The sequence below is a fragment of the Pseudopodoces humilis genome, chromosome 3, assembly GCF_049639895.1.
Source record: "Pseudopodoces humilis isolate 2021_Gansu_Grassland_sample_001 chromosome 3, ASM4963989v1, whole genome shotgun sequence".
Taxonomy (NCBI): Eukaryota; Metazoa; Chordata; class Aves; order Passeriformes; family Paridae; genus Pseudopodoces; species Pseudopodoces humilis.
The window spans coordinates 898,194-902,944 of NC_142202.1; positions in this window are offsets into that span (position 1 = coordinate 898,194).

Below are 4,751 nucleotides of genomic sequence, written 5' to 3' on the forward strand. Positions count from 1 at the left end.
TTACAGCCCCAGCACCGCCCCGGCCTCCCCCGGCCCGGCACCGCCCAGGCCTCGGCGCCGCCCCGGGGGCCTCGGCACCGCCCCGGGCCCGGCCCCCGGGAGGCAGCGGCCCGGCTGTATATACACACACACAGACACACACACACAGACATACACACACACAGGCCCACGGCCCAGCCTCGTAAACACGCAGCGGGGCCCGGGCCAGCCTTACACACACACACACACACACACACACACACACACACACACACACACACACACACACACACACACACACACACACACGTGCGCTCCCTGCCTTACACACAAACAGTGCACGCCCCAGAGCGCTGTGTGCTGCTGCCTGTGCCCTTTCCGCCCTGCACTCGCTCCTTACACACACAGTACACACACAATACACAATACACGCCCTGTGCACCGCGGGTGTGCCCCTTACACAGCCCAGGCCTTGTCGCACCCCCGTGCCTGCCATCCACACACACCTTGCTGCAGGGCACCCCCTGCACCCCACATTCCCTCCTGCTGCACCCCCTGCACACACACCCAGCACTGCTGCATCCCGCCGGCAGCAGCAGCTCCAGCCCGTGGAGCTGCGGAGAGCAAGGGCCATGGAATGGAAGAAGGACCATGGAGAGGTAGGACCTGCATGGAGAGGTGGAAAAAGCCCTATGGAAAGGAAGGACTCGGCTCATCCGCCACAGGGAGTGAGCGCTGCTGCTGGAGCAGATTCCAGGGTGGCCACAGGGCCCCCTGTCCCAGCCCAGTGTCCCCACACACTGCTGGAGCACCCCTGGCTGCTCCTGCTCTGTACCCACCCCTTCCACAGTGATGGAAGGAGAAGGAAAAGTGTCTGCAGGTGTTCCAGTGGGCAAAAATAATTAGGGTAATTTGTTATGAAGACACATGACTGAAAAATTGGAAGTCAGGCACCAACAGCAGAAGGGAAGGGCCCGAAGGTCTCTCCATCACCTTTCCACACCAGGAAAGTGAGGGAGAAGCAGGGCTGAAAATCAGGCTGGTTCCTCTTTTCCCAGCCTTCCAGCAGTGGTACCCCCAGCATGGAGCTGGGCTCCATGGGGCCCCGCTTCACTCACACTTCCCTTGGATCCAGGAGCCACCCGAGGCTTTTCCCCTTGGCCGGGGCCTGCAGAGCGAGGGGGACACTGGAGGGACCAGGGCTGCCGGGACACGGGGCCAGCCAGCAGGTGTTGAGTCTATTTTCTCCTCCAGAGTCGCTCTGGTTTCTGCGTGGGCGGCTCACGCAAGCAGAAAGGGGATGGGGAGCAGCCTGGCCTTTCCAACACCCAGCCTTGAGCTGGCCCTTTTCCTCCTGCCCTCGGGTTTTTGGAGAGCCAGGCTAGGCACCCAAGTGCATTTTCGCACTGTGAATCACAGCTCCAGCCTCCTGGAACAAATCCGTTTCGACGTTATCCTCGTTCCTCTTGTCGTGAGCCACCTCGGAGGAATTTGCACTGAAGCCAGTCCCAAAGGTCCTTCATTTTCAGCACCGTGGGCACAAATTGAGAGAGGGGGAAGCTGAAACCTGCCCCTCAACACTGCCTCAGACCCTGCAGCATCCATCCCCATCTCTCTGGGAATGCTGCTTAGGAATGCCTCATCCCAGCCCTGCCAGGCACACACCAGCATCCCTGTGCAGGGAGCTTTCCCATGTCCCACATGGAAATGAGGAGGGAGAAAGGAGAGGGATGGAGGAGAATGGTGGGAATCCCATGCTTCTGCAGCACCCTAAGCAGTGGCATCTCCCACCCATCCTTCCCTCTGCGCCATCACAGAATCACTTAGGTGGGAAAAGACCTTCCAGATCATGGAGCCCAGTCCAATCCCACGAGTTGTCCCTGCCACTGGGAAGTGGGCAGGGAGGAGGTTGGGGCAAAGGAGAGAGGCTGGAGGGAACAGACTCCTCACAGTGCCGTGAAAAACCCCCAGGGAAATCCACCCCATCCCCTCCTCCCCACCCAGTGGGTGCTCACCAAACCCATTCTGAACTGAACAAAGCACCAACGGAAAAAAACGACACCTTGTTCTCCTTCTCCTCCAACCATGGTGATAAATGTTACTTCACTCGTGCTGCCAGATAAAATCAGGTTTGAGCCTCAAGCACGGGGCTTTGAGCCAGGCTTGGAGCCTGACCTTTACCGTGTGTCTTGCTTTGAAAAGACAGGTGTCTGCTAAGGAAGGCAGGAGCTTCTCTTGAAATGGAAAATGTAAACCCCCTCCCTCCGAATTATTATAATTTTGAAATTAGAGGGCTCTTGGGCAAAGATATGGGAGTAGGAATAACTGTTCTTTACTAGTATGTGTAAATAAAAAAAACCCTACAACTTAATAGAAAAATAAAATGTAGTAGTACCAAAAAACTCTGACAGTGAGAATACAACCTGACAGCCTGTTGGTAGCAGTCTGATTAAACAGTGGCTGCAGTCTTCTTGGAGTGACAGATGTGGTGATCCTGTGGAAGGGGGTAGTTTTCCTCTGGAGGTTCGGTGGTGGTGTAGAACAGTCTGGTCTTCCTCTGGGAGTTTGGTGGAAAAAGGTTGACTGGTGTTGCAAATCCCAGATTCTGATCCAGGTAGGAATGCTCTGCTCTTCCCCCTGGCTGGAGCATCTCCCAGTGGGATGTTGGAATTTTATCAGCCAGCTCAACGGCCCATTAGCAGAAGATATCCCCCTGCAGGGAGGGTGGGTGGTGGAAGGGATAAAGAACACACTGCCCCACCTGGTAATAGAGTACAAACTTCTGGTTACATCTTGCACTGCAGCCCAATGCTTCCGATTTCAAACACCCACCCAAAATCAAACCCTTGGGCATCTAAGGTTGGATAGGGATAAGAACAGGCGGGTTTTGGTAAATGAATGTATATTTTAGTTAAAGAAACCCCCAAACCATCTCTGGGGGATGTCACTACTGTCCAGCAGTGACAGTGATGTGGTGATGAATCGAGAGACAGGAACGGTCCCATTGTGACCTGAGTGGTCCCTGGGCTGGGCAGGGCTGGCACTTGGATTCTCTGCTGCCTCCAGTGACTTTGGGACATGCTAATGTTAAAAAAATTAATAAATGTAAAGTTACTTCTTGTTCCTAACGGGTCAAGTGACATCGCCCTGGGTGACCCCAAGGAGGGGACCAGGACTGCTGCTTCGTTAGCATACTGAGGAGCTTTTAACAACCTCACACTTTATCCTTGTTAACCACTTCAAAGCCATAATTAAGAAATTTGGCCAGGAACTGTGGGGAGAAGGCAGCAGAAAGGGCTTGGCTGGGGCTGAGTGACGATGGGCCACCACCAGCAAGGGATGGAGGAGCTGAGAGAGAGCCCCAGACCCCAGGGGGGGCCCCAGCTCTATGTTAGGTGAAAAATGAGTAAACCTGGGTTTTCTGCAGAAGAAAAGGCAGAGGCACCCACCCACGCACCAGGAAATCTCTCCTCTCCGTGTGGGTGGTGGAGGCCCCAAGATGAGTTATCTCTAAAGGGTGACTCTGGGGATACCTCGAGATCTTCAGCGGCGTGGAGCTGGCGCGTGCTGGGGAGGAAATATCACCCTGCCAGCTGGGCTTCACTCTTGGCTTCTTGGCAGCTTGGTTTAAATCAAGTACAACAGCAGAACCTCCACCCCACCCATCTATTCTTACCCCTCTTGGGGTGGTTTTGACCTTTCTCCTCCCTGCTTCCCATGGGATGATGGTGGGACGGGGGCAGGAGCAGGTGGCTGGGACGGGGGGCTGCTTTTAAGGGTGTTTAATGTAAAATAACAGCATTTATTAAGGGCAAAGCTGCAGCTGAAGGCTCCATCGTGCTCATAATGCTCTCAAAACCGCTCCTCCACACATCCCTCTGCATTATATGAGGAGCTAAAAATATATAATTTACAATATGGATCTAAAAACTTAAGCCTGGCAGAGATTTTTGGCCTGGCCAGAGAACAGCTGGCTCTGGCTCAGCTTGTAAAAAATTGCAACTGAGGGGAGAAAGGGAACAAAAAAGCCACCCCAGCATCCAATGTTTATGTTTCCACCAGCTCCGAGGTTGCTGCAGCTGATCTGTCTCCTGGTGCAACTCACTCCAGCTGCTTCAGATCAAAGCCCAAGGCTTTTCCATGTGCCAGGGGGAAGCAGGCTGCTCCCAAGGGGAATGCGAGAGGTTCTGCCATCAGAGCAGGGAGAGGAGCCCCAGCTGCAGGGAGAACAGCAAGCCCGAGGAGAACCAACACATCCCAGCTCTTCCTGACTATCCCAGGCTGTACCAGGTGTCCAGACTCACCATGGTTTTCCATCTGAACAATTTAAACAGAGGAAAAACACCCCTGAAACAGAAGTAGGAGGAGGGAGAAAAGGAAAGACTGTTGTCTCCCTCCTGTGGGGAGATGCAAAAATCATATTAATGCCCTCTCCTCCCTCGGGGAGGAGTTGTGTTGATAAAATATTCCTTTTAAAGGAACATTTTTTCCCCCCCAATTCTGCCATTACAGGCAAACAAGAGGCTTTTTGTTGTAGTGCAGTCTTCTGGGTTTCCCCTGAGCTTGAATAATGATGTGGGGGGAGGTCAGAAGTGGAGGTGCCAAGGGTGGGTTCAGTCCTGTCCAACTTAAATCTGACCTGCAAAGCTCCATTTCTCCAAATTCCCAAGGACAGGTAGAGCGGGAAGAGCCCAATCCAAGCACACCCTCCCAAACCAGATAACTCAACTTAGCGTATTTTTCCCAAAAAAAAAGCACAGAAGGATGCAGGC